Source organism: Notothenia rossii (genome assembly GCF_949606895.1).
Source record: "Notothenia rossii genome assembly, chromosome: 6".
In the NCBI taxonomy this organism is placed as follows: domain Eukaryota; kingdom Metazoa; phylum Chordata; class Actinopteri; order Perciformes; family Nototheniidae; genus Notothenia; species Notothenia rossii.
Window position 1 is genome coordinate 48,019,263 of NC_136909.1, and position 12,697 is coordinate 48,031,959.

General features: G+C 41.2%; 1 long non-coding RNA gene across 1 annotated transcript; it reads left to right on the forward strand.

The window, feature by feature from the left end:
- Positions 1 to 587: 587 nt before the first annotated feature.
- On the forward strand, positions 588 to 2,194 carry LOC307044527. Its single transcript, XR_013809659.1, has 3 exons — positions 588 to 682; positions 916 to 1,097; positions 1,603 to 2,194. It is a non-coding gene; the product is annotated as an uncharacterized lncRNA (long non-coding RNA).
- The last annotated feature ends 10,503 nt before the right edge of the window (positions 2,195 to 12,697 follow it).

A 12,697-nucleotide genomic window follows, 5' to 3' on the forward strand; every position in this document is an offset into this window, starting at 1 on the left:
GAACAGAATACCTGACTGCGGAGGACATTGCTGCAGAACTTTCTGCAAAAAGAACAAATACATCTTGCAGCAGGTTCAATATTAATAGAGCCAATGTGTGGGATGGAGCAATCAGCGGCTTCAAAGGTGCCTCATTCGATCCCTCTCATGAGATGTCAGTTAAGTTCACTGATGATGAGGGATAAACTGAGGATGGAGTTGACACTGGTGGTCCCAAGCGTGAGTTCCTGACCCTCCTTATGGAATGCCTGAGAATGTGAAGAAAACATCACGTCAGCAACTGTTTGTGCCCCATGGCGGTGTGACTTTCCCAGCCGCTCACTGTCTCAAAATCTGATTCTAAATGTATAATGTTCTCTATAAAGATAGAACTAATACACAATTATGAATGTATAATATAATACACATGTTTTGTGTATGTAATCATGCATTGGTCTACAATTTAATGATGGCTTCTACATATTTCACATAAACAGACAATGAAAAAATGTGTCCTTCATGCTGATAACTAGTGTATGCATCTGCCAATTAGTATTCTAAACAGAGTAGTGTGTTGAATCCTTATTTATTGCATTTGAAACGGAGAGGCCAGCTCTGTACGACATCACAGAGAAAAGGTACTCGAACCGAGTAGTGAAAACCGGACTCTGGCGAGAGATTGAAACGCAACTTGGTTTCTCGGGTATAAGATGATCTTTTTCATCAATTGAGCTCTTTAGCAGATACTGTTGGCTTTTTATTGTTTGCCAGCGTAAAGTGACATTAACGTGAAATGTAATTTGTTATTTCAACCTTGTGTTTTGTTGTTATCTTGTTGCTAGCTGTTGCTAGCTGTGCAGTTTGGCACTGCATATAGATATGAATTGGACATGCTAACTAGCCACAATGCTTACATCGTTTATTTGTGTGCTTCAGAGAAAGAGCTGAGGAACAAGTGGGATTCTCTGCGAACCCAGTACACCCGGTACAGGAAACTTGCCCCTTCAGGTAGTTGTGGAGCACAAAGGACTGGCAGACAGCAGTGGATCCTGACCAGGCTGCTGTTTTTAGAGCCCTACACAAGAAGGAAGGAGAGTACTTCAAACCTCACCATCAATGTAACTATTTTATTTGTTGAGTACAAATAAGTGTTTCTTGCTTCTTTCATTTACAAAAACATTATTTTCATTCATTTGGTGGTCACAGTGGTAAATATAACAATAACAGAATCATATATATATTATTGTATTATAATTATTGAAGTGCTCATCACCTTAATGTTGCAGCTGGTAAAGGAGGAGCTAATTTAAATTACATGATATACTGCTGGGTAGCTTATGAAATTCACCTTGGGATCAATAACGCTTTTATCTTAACCTATAATAATACATGATAAAATATGTCTTGATTATATTTTGTAGTGTTCTGAATCTTCAGTATGTCTTTAGCATCTGAATAGAGCCATCACAATGTGTCTACAATGTACCTCTCACACTTGACCACACCCCGAACTAATGGCACACACATCTCAGGGTATTGTTTTGTTATGAATGCTTAGTAAACAGTTTTTAGAAGCCATGGTATTAAATCCAACTAACTGTGAATTTATATATATTTTAAAAGGAACGTCCGGTGGCTGCAGAATAAACCCCCGGTGGCACCAGCAGTGAAACCTCGACCAGCACCACCGAAGAGTCCTTCCACTTTGATGCTGAGCCCTGCACTCCCCTGGCAGAATCCACCATCTACATCACACCGGCACCGCTGGGAGAGAGGCCGAGCACACTCAGCACTCGAAGGCCTCCGGCTTGCACACGTACATGTGCAAGCCGTTTTTCTGCTCTCTATTCACATGTAGCCTTTCATACGTGATGGTTTCTTCATTCTCGAACTGTTGTGGAGCAGAACTATAAAGTTGCAGGATTAGTCTCAAGTACCTCAATATAATTATAGTATGTCTGCACTTTAAGTGCTCATTTAATCATTCATTCATGTATTTTATATTCTACTAAAACGTAATCAAACCATAAACAAGGTGCCTGTTGGGATTACTATATATATATATATATATCTGCATTATTTTATCCCACTTTATGCTTTGCTCTTGCTGCTTGTTTTACACTGATTTTATATCTTATTTCTTACTGATGTAAAGCACTTTGAACTGCAATCCCCTGTATGAAACGTGCTATACAAATAAAGTTATTATTATTCAGATGGATGTTTCTGCCCCTCTGTTCATTCTCCCATTATCCTCCTCAATCTGCCTAGAAGTATTTTAATGTTGGAGCTGTTACTATAACCAATACTAATACTAGGGCTGCAACTGACAGTTATGTAGGCACATTGTTATTGTTTCTTATCGCTGTGTGATTAAAAGAATAAACACAAATAGCACGATAGGCAATGCAAAACTTTATTTCGCACCTTCATACACACAACACAACATTAGAACGAGCTTTTATCAACGCCTACATGATGATAACCTGTCAACATGACAGGAAAATCCACATGACATTAATACAGAGCGGGCAGAACCCAAATCTAGCTCCAGTGCCGCACGGAACATGTTACAGTAACACGTTACTGTAACGCAACTACTTTTTGTGGTAACTAATAGCGTTACTCGTTACCTATTCCCATTTAGTACTGTCGTTATAGTTACTGTGATTTAAATGGGTGCGTTACTGCGTTACTGCGTTACATTATGTGATGGAACTGAACCGAAGATCCCTGCGGATGTAATTTACAGGAGAATACAGCGATGTCCTCTCACAGCCCCATTGAAAAGTGAAAGTAACCAGAGAGGAGTGATGATTGGTTAACACGGGGTAACATTTCAGGGTAAGCCAATCAGAGACAGAGTTGGGCTGGTCTTTCCTTATGGGGAAAATACACACACCAACACTTGCTAATGCTAACACACACGGCAACGCTCACCACACACACACACACACACACACACACACACACACACACACACACACACACACACACACACACACACACACACACACACACACACACACACACACACACACACACACACACACACACACACACACACACACACACACACACACACACACACACACACACACGCAAGTATCAGCGAGAGCAGCAGCGCATTTGCAACTTGGAAATAGAACCACTATTTTCAATTTGTGGGGATACAGGACGCAAAAATATTACGGTAAAATACAAACTGTGTGCAGGATAGAAAGCATTGTCCACATTGAATAACAGCAATGCAAATTTCCTGAAACATCTAACTAATGTACATGTGGGGAGTTGTCTTTTACTTTGCCACAGAACAACACAAAAACTTGTATTTTTATTGTTATTATTTTTAAAATAAAGTAAAGTAACTTGTTACTAGTTACTTTTATAATTTAGCAACTAATACAGTAACTAGTTACTTTTTTGAGAGCAGTAACTATAACTATTACTAGTTACTTTTTCAAACTAACTTGCCCAACACTGTTCCCGTGCGACACATGGCCAAGACGCAGGAGAACACGACGACGCAACAGCCGGCGTCTGCGAGTCCTCTGGTGACTGCTTGGTGTGTCAGGGCCTTAACGCACACTACTCTCCTGTCATTAGGCCTACTTTGTCCCTCTTCACATTTTGTCACTTCTCTCTCTCAATTCAATTCAATAGCTTTATTAGCATGACCATAGTTACAGGGAATTGCTAAAGCTCTGTATACTGTAGTTGCAACATCTATACACAAATACATACATACAACAAACTGCTAAGAATTCAAATGTCCTTTTTCCGCGGTTCTCACTATGGCCGTGTTATTTGCCTGCACTTGATTTGTCATCTCTTTTAACAATGTTCTTCCCTCACTTTATCTTCTCTTCACGTGAAGCTCTTCTCAGCTGGTGTAGTAGTTAGGCACGCTAACGCTAGCTATATAAATATGAAGCTCTATGTATCAAAACAAAACAAAACGTACCTTCTTATATCTTTCTCCACTTAAATGAACTTTATTTCCTCCCGATTTCCATCACTCTTGTTCGTTCTCTCTGTCTGGTCATACATCAATCTGTTCCACGTAGCGCGCCCCCTAGAGGCCTTCCGGAATGTTTTTTTTGTTTTGTATGTGCTTTGGGATTTTTATGTGCTTTGGACTTTGCATATCGTGCAGCATTTTTTTGTTGCATTTGTTTTCGGGGTTTGTGTGTTGTATTTAGTTTGCATCATTTCTGTAAATGCAGCGTCTTTCTGTTGTATGTGTTTTTAGGGTTTGTTTGTTTTTCATTTAATTAATTGCAGGTCTTTCCTGCTAATGTATGCGTTTTGGGCCGTTGTTCCGCATTTGCACCTGCCGGCCACCGTACACTTTTCCTCTGAAATGACTTATGTTCTTGTTCCATGCTGGGGCTTTAGTTTAGCTTGTAGTGGATTCACAGTGTGCTGTTCTGAGCCCTGAGGAGCCCGGCCATGACGTCACTGTGTGGGTCGCTGTGTAGGTTTTGCTTTGAAGGTCGCTGTGTAGGTCGCTGCGATGCCAGCCTGAATATCCCTTACGGCCCGTCCACACTATAGCTTCAAAAAAAGCTTGGAGCTGGGCGTGTCTGAAGCTTGGGGATTTTATTCTAGCACTGCGACCAACAACCAATCACATGAATGTCCCGCCCCCGGCATACAAAGCAAAAAACCCCGGGGATTATATATATATATATATATATATATATAAACTCCCCAAACAGGCGAAAACCTACCAGTTTCACCCACTGTCTCTGCCACCTCCCTCCATGCATGGTTCCTCCGGTTTGTATCCCAGTGAATAGTTCTGGTCGTAAAAAAACGGGTGATTTGCTACCGTAATTTCTCGTTTGGAATATGAGGAAATGAACTGCGGTCTGGCTCTCCCAGCTTGCACGCGGTTTGATTGGCTAGCGCTTGAACTGTCAGATTTGCATACACGGGATTTGATTGGCTGACGCTGGCTGATCCGGCGTCTCCGGCTTCAGAAGTTGAACATTGTTCAACTTTTGCAGCCTGAAACGCCAGGAAAGCTCGGCTCTGCTACCCACAATTCAGTTCGACGAAAAGCGAGGCAACGTGAAGTCAACCCATTCAAAGTGAATGGACAGACGCGTTGGAAACCGTTTTTGAAGCTGTCGAAGCTGTAGTGTGGACGGGCCGTTACAGTAACAACACTGCTCATGTTACTATTACACTTATGAAGCCAAATCGAATTGCAAGCATCTCCATTGTGATGTGTCTCGTGCCGCCATGGTTCAGCAGCATTTGTCGACCTCTGAAGTGGTACTCCACCTGTACCCCACCTGTACTCCATGTGTACTCCACCTGTACTCTACGTGTACTCCACCTGTACTCCACCTGTACTCCATGTGTACTCCACCTGTACTCCATGTGTACTCCACGTGTACTCCACCTGTACTCCATGTGTACTCCACCTGCACTCCACCTGTACTCCACCTGTACTCCACCTGTACTCCACCTGTGCTCCATGTGTATTCCATGTGTACTCCACCTGTACTCCACCTGTACTCCACATGTACTCCACCTGTACTCCACCTGTACTCCACGTGTACTCCACCTGTACTCCACCTGTACTCCACCTGTGCTCCATGTGTACTCCACCTGTACTCCACCTGTGCTCCATGTGTACTCCATGTGTACTCCACCTGTACTCCACCTGTACTCCACCTGTACTCCACCTGTGCTCCATGTGTACTCCATGTGTACCCCACCTGTACTCCACCTGTGCTCCATGTGTACTCCATGTGTACTCCACCTGTACTCCACCTGTACTCCATGTGTACTCCACCTGTACTCCACCTGTACTCCATGTGTACTCCACCTGTACTCCACCTGTGCTCCATGTGTACTCCATGTGTACCCCACCTGTACTCCACCTGTGCTCCATGTGTACTCCATGTGTACTCCACCTGTACTCCACCTGTACTCCACCTGTACTCCACATGTACTCCACCTGTACTCCACCTGTACTCCACCTGTGTTCCATGTGTACTCCATGTGTACTCCACCTACACTCCACCTGTACTCCACCTGTACTCCATGTGTACTCCACCTGTACTCCACGTGTACTCCATGTGTACTCAACCTGTAGTCCATGTGTATTCCACGTGTACTCCACCTGTACTCCACCTGTGCTCCATGTGTACTCCATGTGTACTCCACCTGTACTCCACCTGTACTCCACGTGTACTCCATGTGTACTCCACCTGTGCTCCACCTGTACATGCTCCCATCTAGTGTGAAAAACCACATAGGATATTGACGTTTAATGTTTTGACGGGGTTCTCTGGTGTCATGTATGCCCTTCTGAGACACTTCCTGTGTGGAAACCTTGAAGCTGGGCTAGTAGCTCTCGATCTGATTGTAACAGAGGTGATATTTGGGGCCATAGATCTTGGCCTCCGTTACGAATTGTGTAGCTTTGTTGGTGGCGAAATGTATGTAGTGTGTGCATCTGTCTGTGTTTTAGGTTGTCTGTCTCTGTTTGCTAGTTTTATGTTGAAAAGTGTTCCTCTTCCCCCATGTCTGTTGCTGTTGATTGTGTGCACCTGGTCCCCTGTGTTGTCTCCCCCCCCCCCCCCCTGTATCTAATTGCTGATTAGTGTGTGTGTATTTAGGCTCTGTTTCCCTGTCTGTGTGGGGCTGATAGTGTGTGTGAGATCCTTGTGGTGGCTGGTGACTGTGTTCACGTGGGCAGCAGATTGAGGCTGTGTTGTATGTTTATGATTTAATAAATGCCCACACCGGGTTGTATTTTGGACGTTCTGCCTCTGCCTCCTTGCTTCGTCTGCGCCACTCAATTGTCAGCTTCACACTGATCCAGCATAATAATCAGTGATCCTGACTCTCCTGTCCACGTACAGTCAGGTTCCTTAAGATGACAACAAGTGCCTGGTTTGTTTTTGTCAACATCATAATACGTTTTGAGGCCAACATTTTTTGCAACCAAATATTTCTTTTTTATTCTATGTGTTTTGTTCCTGTTCTCGCTCTATTTCTTGTGGAGGGGCCTGGGGAATTGTTTGATACATAAATAATATTTGTCTTCGGTGATTGACTGTACATGCTTGTCATTCACTATAACAAACCCAATATCCAAAGGGATTAAACAATGTCTAACCAGAAAAACGTCTTGTAGTCACTGTGATCATGGTTTTGTATTAAGCAGCACCATTGCGATGTGACTGAAGGCACACACACTGTAGTAATGTGGATGCTGAATATTGTGCAGCCCTGATGTACAAGTGTTGTGTTTCTACTCATTCATCTTGCTCATTCATTCTAGTGCAACTGAGTTACAGATGTAGCACTGAATTTCGGACTCCAGTTTACAGCTTCCTGCCTACTACCTGCCAAATACCAGTATAGAGGAATATTAAGCCCTCCCACTATTTTCCAAGAGGGCGTTGCCAGATTTTCAATTTCAGGTTTTAACCAGGAGATGGCGCTTCATTCACAAATACAGAAAGACAAGTTTCATGGACTTTCAGTTGTGTTTTGAAGAGCATTTGAACACATCAATATTTTAGATCAACTAAAGTATATTTAATCTTGTAATTCAATAATATATAGTCTTTATATATTAAATAATCATAATGTAAATGTTTACATTACACTTCTTTATTTGTTATGCTCATACTTTAACCTTTACAATCGTTTGCTTTAATATGCAGTATATTTTTGTGTTTGCTTCCTCCTGCTCCCTTTCGGACACATACTGTATGATTTATTATTAATATGAAGATATTATTAAGATAAGATAAGATGTTACTTTATTGATTGAACATTTTAGTTTAGAATGTGCTGTCCCATGGTAATTCAGAAGGCTCACAGGTCACATTCCGACCATTATTTAAAACAATAGGTGCTTTCACACCGTCTACAGTTTGATTTGTATAGAGGGAGCTCTGTCAGTTTTCGAATTACCCATTTGCTTTCGGGGAGCCCTATTTTTCAGAGCACATCCTGCTACTAAATATGTCACACGAACGCTCTGTTGACTGGCGCAGCAGCGCGGATGCGACCAATTGCTATAGAAACACTCTTCTACAGTTCTACTAATACAGACGGTGTCACTATGCCGGCGGATGTGGCCGTTGTTGAAGCCTCTTCAGGCTCCGCATCGGCAGGCCTCTCCCTCGGTTTGGAGCTGTCAAGCTCGACTCTAACGCCGCTTACAGCCGGCCAACTAAAAGTTGTTTTCCGTTCACGTTGTCATTTTTAGACTCCTTCGCTTCTTTGCTTGTGAATCCAAAAGCTGTGACGCTTGGCTGTTTTCGTTTTGCCATATTTTGTTATTACACAGCCAGAGTTAAAAAAATATCAATATGAACATTTCAGATACCGCGCCGGCATCACCGCCATAACCATAGCAACGTAAGTAAGAATGCAGCGCCGCCACGTACAGATGGCACCACCCAGACATATTCACAAATATTAAAAAAATATTCAGAAACTGTAATGAACAATAACTATTATTTATTTCAAGAACTGTTATTTACAGAAACTCAACATTTCTAATCTGTGTGACACAAATATGCACGATTGTTTTGGGCTCCCCCTATTTATCTCAAATTCAGCCTTCAGGGGAGCTCCCTCCCTCTTCGGGGGAGCCAAGCTCCCCCTAGCTCCCCCCCATTTCGAGCAGTGTCTGTGGCTGAATGGCCAGCGATTAGGTGCGGCGCATTTATCATAGGTGATCAGAGCTAACTGCCTGCCGTCAAATTTCATTTAAAAAACAGATCTGATTTTAAGACTATTTCTGCGCTCATAAAGAATGATAAGAATAAGAATAATGCGTATTGAACTGGTTTAATTCATTAGTGAGTCTATTTAACACTAGAACCGCCAATCGGGTCAATTTGTGTGATGTGTGTTGTGTGTGTGCAATGTAACTTTTTTTCAATAAAATATTAAAGTCTCCCAGTCCGTGACTTTTCCTGAAAGTGTGTTATGTAGCACCCTATGTTGTTAAAAATTGCATTCTAATAGCGGGATTTGACGGGTTTAGGTAAGCCTATACAAAAACCTCTGGCGGTTCTAGTGTTAAGGTAATTAGGTGAATGAATGAATGAATGAATGAATGAATGAAAAGTTTATTAACAGCTTGTATATTGGGTACAGTACAGTATAGCTCAAAACATACAATTGTTAAGGGGATGCAGACCAGAGAAAGACTTTCGTCTTGTTTACATCAGGGTCCCCCATTTCCAATTCATCATATCATTTAAGACATACAAGACATATTTGACATACAGATGGCTTATTTACAATTTACATACAGGTGTTTTTTTACATACAGATGGCTTACTTACAAATTTCATTTTAGATTTCGTTCTAATACATCCTAACCGGACATTTAAGACATACCAAGTCTACAGATATACAGTTAGTAACAGGGTCTAAAATGCGAGTATATACATAGATGGGGGGGGAAGCTGTCCATTGTACGACAGGTTGAGATTTGTACCATTACCGGAGCCAGTTTTGCAATGCTCTCCCCCGAAGGTGCTCTTTAAGAGAGGTTTTGAAGGTAAGTATAGTTTTACTTTCCTTTACAGTAGTGGGAAGAGCGTTCCACCTTGATGTGGCATAATTGCGAAACGTGTATTCCCCTTTTTTTGTGCCAAATCTGGGTTTTACATGATTTGTGGAGCTCCCTCTGGTGTTATGATCATGATATTCCTTGACCTTTGGGAAGAATTTTGACAGTAGAGGTACAGTAGAAGCCCTTTTTTATCAGTAACGAATTTACAGTTGAACATAAAAGTCAACTAACTGAGGGTCACTTGCAATTACAGTGTTGTGTGTAACTGTAAGCTTGTCACTCAGAGTAACCTACCGTTAATTTAGCTGCTGGAGAAGAAAGATCAAGGGGGGAGGGGGGGGAGAGCTGTGGTTGATGGGCCATTAGTTGTGTAAATACACAGCTGAGAGCTGCCGTTTCATTCAGACTGTTTAAAAAACTGTAACAACGGACTATTTTTCTTAGCGGATGCATGTCAATTTAGATCGATACATACAACTATTTTTTAAATCAATACATACAACTATTTTTTAAATCAATAAAAACATTTTCTAAATTCATAAAAGCATTTCAATTAATATTGGGAGTCATGTCGTTACTTTGTTGAGAATGTGGCCGTGTAATAAGCGGGATAATTTGCAGCGACTTGTTCCTTATGGGGAAAATAACACCCGTCATGTGTGTGTAGAGGTGTGTGTGGTTAAAACACTTTAATGAAGTGAAGGAATTTCCTTCTATAAAACAGCTGTGGGCAGCAGTGAGTGTCACGGACATGAATTCATAGATCAAGGCAGACTGGTGCACACACTCTCCTGTCCTGCCAGGCGACACGCCCGTTCTAAGCCGTGTCCCTCACTTCTCACATCCCAAGCATCCCCGAAAAGTGTAATATGTTGTTACATCTCAGATGTTATGTTTCAGTTGTGCTCTGTCTATGTTCAGTGATGCAAACTTGTCACCTTTCGGGGAAATTCGCCGTTTTGAATCCAAAATAAGTCGTTTGTGTGATTCATGTAGATCTGCAATACAAATATTTTTGGGGTATGGGGGGGCTGGGACCCGGAGTAATCTGCGGCCGTGAGCTGTTATGTGCCATCATGACACGCATGGTGTTCTTTTTATAATGAAGTAGGAGCTGTGTGCTCGAGTCTTCCTGCCTGTCGGCTCTGCTCATGGATGTATAATAAGGCCCTGCTGCTCCGAGATGATGGTCTAGCTTCAGCAGCAATATTACCTACGGTTGCGTTCGTTAATATTAACTGTGCGTCCGGAGTCACTGTGGCACAGACTGGACCGCTGGTGAACAGCTGTTAGAACGGGCCGTTCAGGTGTTCAGAGCAGAGCTCCCTGTCGGAGCGGCAGAGCGTGATGTGAACTGAAAAGTTTTTCTGTGGCAATATTATTTAAGGAATCGTTGAGCTAGCTAGCTAGCTAGCATACATTGTCACTATCTGCTAACGTTAGCTTTAGCCTTCTATTTCTAATAGTTTTTTTCATAGGCTATAAACAGAGGTGGTATAAGTATATATATATTGTACTTGAGTAAAAGTAGAAGTACTCAGATCTTGTACTTGAGTAAAATTAGAAGTACTCAGGTCTTGTACTTGAGTAAAAGTAGAAGTACTCAGATCTTGTACTTGAGTAAAAGTAGTAGCACACAGATCTTGTACTAGAGTAAAAGTAGAAGTACTCAAATCTTGTACTTGAGTAAAAGTAGAAGCACACAGATCTTGTACTAGAGTAAAAGTAGAAGTACTCAAATCTTGTACTTGAGTAAAAGTAGAAGCACACAGATCTTGTACTAGAGTAAAAGTAGAAGTACTCAGGTCTTGTACTTGAGTAAAAGTAGAAGTACTCAGATCTTGTAATTGAGTAAAAGTAATAGTCCCAGAGTGTAGGAATACTCTGTTAAAGTCCTGCATTCAAAATGTTCCTCAAGTAAAAGTAGAAAAGTATTATCATCAAAATATAGTGAAAGTAGCGACAGTAAAAGTAGTCATTGTGCAGATTGGTCCATTTCAGAATAATATATATGATATGTTTTATAATGATTGATCATGAAAGTGTTCTCAAAACTGGTAAAGGTGCAGCTAGTTTGAATGACTTTGTATACTGCAGGGTAGCTTGTGGATTTACTCCAGGTGGAACTAAAGTCTGATTTAACACTTGATTATATTTCACTTAATTAATCCAGATCTGTGAAGTAACTAAAGGTATTAAATACATGTAGTGGAGTCAAAGTACACCATGTACCTCTGAACTGTAGTGGAGTAGAAGAACAAAGTAGCAAAACATTGAAATACTTAAATAAAGTACAAGTATCTCAAAATTGTGCCCAAGTATAGTACTTGTTGAGTTTATGAACTTAGTTACTTTACACCATGTGACTATAAAGATAAAAAGACTTAAGCCTTGCACAGAGGCATGAAAATACATTTTCAAAATGCTCAACAGTGCTGCCAAAATTATAAACTGACTGCTCCACAATTTAAAATAAATTATTTTATATATTTCTATTAGATGTGACTCTTGGCGTTTCTGTTATTATTAACACTGCTGCTTTAGTTGTTCTGACTGCTAAAATCCTCTGTCATTCCGTGGGGTGGGGGAGCCGGGGGCTCGGATCCTTGTCACCTTTTTCATACCTGATGAGTTTGCATCCCTGTATGTTAAAAAGCCTCAGTCACCTTAATTCATGTAATAAAAACATCTCAGGTCAGTAACACTCAAAGCTAAATGTGCAATACCATGTTCAGCTATGTTACTATTTATAATGTTATTGTTGTTACATCAGAAGATGTACATATTGGAATGATTTCTTAACTTACAGTAGGCTATTTTTTACAATGTGTGTTGGAAGGATTTATTAAATTACAATGAATATTGTCATTGTTTAAGGCTTTTAGAGAAGGGTGAACTATAAGCCTGAATTACATAACATTTTATACCTAAAAACATAAAAGCCACAATAAATAAATCACAATTATTCTAGTTATTTTTACCTCCCGTATTGCTTTCAACCCACCAGCTTTTATGGTGTTGTTACGTCACTAACTGTAAGCTTGTCACACAGTCTATGGTCACTCAGAGTAACCTCCTGTTAATTTAGCTGCTAGAGAAGAAAGATCACGGGGGGGGAGGGGGGAGAGAGCTGTGGTTGATGGGCCATTA